Source organism: Cottoperca gobio, chromosome 17 (genome assembly GCF_900634415.1).
Source record: "Cottoperca gobio chromosome 17, fCotGob3.1, whole genome shotgun sequence".
Classification (NCBI taxonomy): Eukaryota; Metazoa; Chordata; class Actinopteri; order Perciformes; family Bovichtidae; genus Cottoperca; species Cottoperca gobio.
In genome coordinates this window covers 19,515,266-19,521,442 of record NC_041371.1, presented here as the reverse complement: position 1 = coordinate 19,521,442, position 6,177 = coordinate 19,515,266, and positions in this window count along the sequence as shown.

Here is a 6,177-nt window from a genome sequence, read left to right as displayed (position 1 = left end):
GTCCTTTTCTTTCACTTTCCACCTTGGTATTGGTTCAGCGTTGACAGAGAACAAATCACAAAGGGACATGTTTGTCAGGAGGGCCAATGTTTCTCATAGTCGAGTGCAGTGTATCATCAATACAGCTTACTTCACTCTCCTGGCTCACTCACTCTCGCCAGTTGCCAAGTCTTTTTACACAGATATTCTCCCTTAACAGTTTTTGGTTTTCTTTAAGACATATATTTGTCTAGGAGGGGAGGAAGAGGTGAAGAGGGGTAAGGGGATATAATCAGGTAGAGGTAGACTTTACAAAGTTAAGTCAGCCAACATTTGTTCAGAGTAAAGATGAAGGACAAAAGAAAGGCAGTGCACAGCTGCTCAACAACCATGAAGTACAATCGAACCAGCACAACTTTTGATGAATCCTTAAAACAAGCCATCTATTGATTAGACCATAAAACAAATCTTTTATGTTTGACAATCTTTCTCTTAAATCACTGCACTGAATCCTGAAGCCAAAATTCATTGAACGTTTAGGGCCGTCTGTAGGACTTCAATCATCCTAGGGTTTGCTGGATCAAACCAGCGTGAAGTGGGAGGGAATCGGCTGATTGGACTGAACATTGCTCATTGATATTTATTTATGGGATGACATAAAGACTTGATGAAAAATCATTTTTGAAGTGAAAACTTTACTTTTGAAACCTGCATCACATGTAAACACAAAGTTCTCAGGTATGAAAGGAAAAATAAATAACACAATCTTCCTCTTACAAATTAGAAGTTTAATTCATAAGCATTAAACACACTCTTTCCCAAGTGACTTAACCTCATGAAATTAACAGTTGACAAACTCAGCTTCTAATTTTCTTGCCGGGGACTTCTGATTTTGCCAGCTACTGCAACTGCAGACAACTGCAGATTGTAATAGCAGCAGATAGCTAACTAAATAAAATAACGTTATCTGCATGAGTTGGTTGAAAACACTGTATACCACTGATTTAAAAATGTTTATCTTTCCAGCAAAGTCTATTTAAAACAAGAATCTTGTAAAATTGATCTTACATATGCACTTGATGGCTACATACAGGATATAATGCTGAAAGAATGAAGCTGGAACAGTATAAACCAGGGATCGGGAACCTATGGCTCGAGAGCCATATATGGCTCTTTCGATGACGAGATATGGCTCGCAGACAATTTTTAACATGATTAACAAGTAATAAATAGTTATACTGTGTAATTTAAAGTAAAACATTTAGCAGTGGATTTTGTTTTAGTTCTCCCCTCTCCTTTCCTCCACTCCGTCTCTGACTTTAACTGTGTGCGCACGTGTGTGTGTGTGTGTGTGTGTGTGTGTGTGTGTGTGTGTGTGTGTGTGTGAGTGTGTGTGAGTGTGTGCGTGTGTGTGTGTGTGTAGGGGGTGAAGCTTGGAAACTGTGCAGCGAGCACAGAGTCATACTTTGCCTTGAGTGTGTCGTTACACTGGAGGTCAATCAGCTACATTTGGTTGTTCACATGTGCTGTTTCCACGTCAACTGCAAACGGATTGCTGAGCAGTTCATGCGCAGTCGGGAACACAGCGGTGGAGATGGTTTGTCAGTGTTTGGAAACACGTAGTGACCAAAGTTTCCTGCTGCATCAGAGTCTCCCACAGGCAGCTTGGCTCTCACTGCATCATACATGTCCGTGATCACACGGCCCTGAAGCTGCAAGTTTAACAGTGAGATGCTTCGTTATGTCGCACATAAAGGCCAGCTCACATCGTCACTTTTGTCCCAGAGATCTGTGGTGTGTTTCCCTTTGCTTCCAAAAACTGGCAGATTTTCAAAAAATCTATTCAGTCTATCTATCAATCTATTCTATCCATTGCACTGCCATGTTCAGAATGTATCTCTTCAAGAAAAGATTTACAGTGTCCTGTCTATGTTACGGTCCTTATTACATGTTCCATCTCCAAAGCTTTACAACACAGCACTTCCTGGTGTCTGATGCAGTGATACACCGTCAGCTGCATCTTCTCCCGCATTCTGCCCACTAATCCGCTCTTTTCACCACATCTAAGGCGTCTGTCGTCAGTCCCGTCAGTTTGTTCCGGGGCAGTTTAATTTCTCACACATTTAGATTCTTTCTCAAATATGAATTTTCCATGCATTGATTTAATTACCAAAACCGGCGGGCCAGTTATGATCATACCTGTCAATCCTCCCGTTGTTCCTGGGATTATACCGTATTTTTACTTCCATCCCGTTTTTCTCCCGTTTAAATATTTTCCCATAATTATCCCATATTTTTAACCTAATTAAAAAAAGTGTAATACCGTAGTGGCCTCCGGTAGAGCAGGTGGCAGTATTATGTTTAACTTTAGCTGAAAAACGTTATCCGCCAGTAAACACACAGAAGAAGAAAACAGGAACAATAACACAGAAGAAGACAACAACATATGGATGAGAGTCACAGTGAACGGGAGATAGATGGAGACACAGTTGTACCTGCCAAACAAGTTAAAACTTTATGTAAGTACCCTAACAAATGGGAGGAGACCTTCCCTTATTTATTAAAAGCAGAGTAGGGCAAACTCGTGCTTTTTGTAAAGTGTGCCATTCAGATGTTAGCATCGCACACGGCGGAATAAGCGATGTACGACAGCAAGAAAAATCGTCCAAGCACTTCATAACACAAGCTTGAAACAGCTAATAATACATCATTAAAACTACTAATACCAAAAAATGTTTAAAAAACAATCATTTATTTCCAAATTTATAAAATGTTATGTTTTTATGCAAATAAATAATATAGATGAAAATAAGAAACAAAAAAATATATTCAAAAAGCCTGTATCTTCTCTTTTTCCAACAATTTATCAGGACTCAATAAGGGTTTCCATAAATAATTGGATCTAAAAGAAGAATCGATAATGGAAAACAAAATCTTCAATTCCCATCCTTAATCGCACAATGTTTCAATTTAGTTTTAAAAAAGTATATTAAATGACATTTTTGAGTACTGTGTTATGATAAATCCATGTTAAGCTAGATATTGATGTTTTCTGACTTTCTGGCTCTTCTATACTTTCGCTCCTCTTATATTACATTTTCTGTTATTACAACGTTTTCTGTTAATATCCTGTAACTGCCACTTGCGGCCCTGTTCACACTTTAAAGTAGAAGAGGGCCCACTGCTGAAGCAGCTGCTAAAGCACTTATTTACACTTCTCCAAAAATAAAACCTTTCTTAGTCACACTAAGCAACTTGGAGCCCCATGAGCTTTACAAAAGCGCTTTAACTATTTGAAACAGTTTTGTTATACAATTATCCCCCAGCTAATTGCCCATTGTTCACAGGAGGCTAACTGGTCCGGTCTCATGGTGCTCCAAGATGACTAAAGATTTCTCAGTTATTAATTGTTATTAAACATTACAATTATAATCCAGCTGTAGGTTACAATGTCGCGCCATATTCTGTTCCAATAATGCACCACTTGTGAATGTTTTAAATGACTTAAACACGTTCTCTGGGAGGAATGAGTGTATTGGCTGTTGGATCTTAGATGGGACAATGGCTATCGAACACAAGCTTTCAGAGTTCATCTGATGCTTTAATCCAAATACCTTGACTATAGATTCTGGGTGAATGAACAATGAAACATCAATATAGGAAGTGGACCGTTTCTATGGGAATACAGGCAACCTGTGCAGAAGCTAGTTACCGAGGAGCAAAGTGTTGGAAGAATTATTTAAAAACACAAGACACATGACCTTCTTATAAAACCCCTTTTTGAAAGGTTAGGGAAATGCCAATTATCTACTTACAAATTAATCACAGCGAGTACGTTGCGCTGACTCCCTTCGTTTGGAGGGACCACACAGCAAACTACGTCTTGAGTAAACGCCTGACTTAACTCTGTGGATACTCGTACAGTTGTGCTCTCAGTGGCTCTCTTGTGTATGTATATGACTATAAAAGTGTGTCTTTTTTTTAATGACTATTGGTGGATACGGAATTATGTAAATGTCAATATGAAGGCTGGCTCGTGTTGGCTGGAGGAAACCATGCAAATCTATAAATACTTTCTTCCTAGCTTAGATTTATGCATTACCATGATAGATAGACAATAAGAGAGAAACGGATTGCTAAGACAAAAATATCTAGCACAATATGTAAGACAAAAGTTTAATCCTTTCCCTGAAATGAGATGAATGACCCCCAACATATTTTGAATTATTAGGCAATGCATTAATAGTTATACAATCATTGGCGAAACCCAATGAAGAAGTGGAATATCATCAGGTTTGTTAAGCAGGCTGTTGGGTCAAATGATTACATAGTTCATTATAAAACCCACACACTTCCAACAGTTAAAGCCTGAACACCTGCACTACACTCACACTGCACACATGTGATTTACCTCTTTTAACAAACCAGTTTAATCCAGAAGACCAGGGGCTTAAAACAACTAATCAAATAGCTACACAACTATGCTAACTAACTTAAACTCTTGGGACAGTTAAGACAGTGGAGTCCCTACTCAGGACCCAATCGTGCATCCCTCTCATTTCAGTCAGAGCCACTGGTGGCTGTTTTTGGCTGCTTCAGTAACTTCCTTAATGGTCTTAAGTTGTGAGTTTTGCTGTGCTGCCTGGTATAAACCCATACCATGAACCCTCCAGTGGGAGTGAGGTGGGATTAGGTGTGTGATTCAGATCCACAGCAACCTACAGCTCTTGAAATCCCTCGACTTTCAAGCTTCACTGTTCATTTGTCGGATTTGATTAAAAATCCAACCTCTTTCCATCCACAGCAATATATTTGTAGCCAAATTCCAAAGAATATAAACACAATATTCCAATACAAGCAAGCTTTGACCTTTCTTTTAATGTGTATCTACTATTTAGAAACCTTTAGGATTCTCAGTCTACCCGGGCCAAATACAAAGAAAGCATCTGATGAATGCCTAATTAGTTCCATGTTCATTTTTTTTTTATAATATGTTTTAACACTAACATGCTCTCTGGGTGCTCAGAACATAGTGATTTGCTCATGGGTGTGTGTTAGACTCTCCTGACCACTGACTAACAGCACTCCCCTGTGGTGAGTCTGTAGTGTTACAGTGTCTGACGGTCCTAATGAGACTGTCAAGACCAATGTCCTGCCCAGTCACAGAATATATATGAAGGCTATAGCATTCTTCCATTTATATATGTGTCTATGTGGATTTGTGATGTGCCTATCTTGCACACAACCAGGAGTACGGTAAATGTATTAATAAGCAGCTTTGTGTCAGGTCATATTTATCTGACTGACAGGTAAAGCAATCCACTGCTACTCTAAATCGCACTGATTGCTTTGTAGCAGATCTAACTTATTATCCTGAGATGGTTTTTTTTGCAAATGCATCTTGCCTCTGTGATTTGTAAACAAGCTATTTTTGCTAGGAGTATGCTCCAAAATAATTCTGTGCAATTTTGATTTGGGGCAAAAAGTCATCAACTCTCAAAATTAACTGGATGTGTTGTGCTTTCTGTGTGCAAGTCAATTAAGAGATGAGAAGTCCTTGTTTAGATGGACATAGTTCAGAAGTCCCCGGGCTGGGAAACGTTGATTAGTCTGGGAAATAAATGAAATCCAATAAACAATGCATAGAGGCACTTACGGGAAGGCAATTCTAACTGTGCGTTTGTTGTAATGTTGAGGTGCTTCACCGCCACTGAGAGGATGAGTTGTGATTTGAATAGTTTATGAGACCATTGGTTATAGTACTGCAGAGCTCACTCAGTGCTTGAAACTGACTTTTCCATCTATGAGTGGATTATACCTTCAATACAACTTGTGAATCATTGCGACGTTGAAGCCTCTGAAAACTTGGTTTGTATTTAGAGTATCTTTCTCTATAACAGTAAATATTCCTGATTAATAAGCAACAATTAGTTATGTTGTAGCTTTAGTTTTTGTAAACCTGCAATACAATATTTGTATGGCCACTTGGTGGTAGTCAAAACAAGTTGTAAACACAATACTGACATATTATCACCGTTTGCTTATTTACACATCCAGCAGACACAGAGCAACATTAACATTCATTTAGAGTTTTGTGCCACCTGATAAATGTAAATCTGAATAAAGAACTGAATCTTCTCCGCAGATCCTGAGGGAAACATCTGGCTCTGTAGCTGCTGAATGCTCCACTATGTTCAC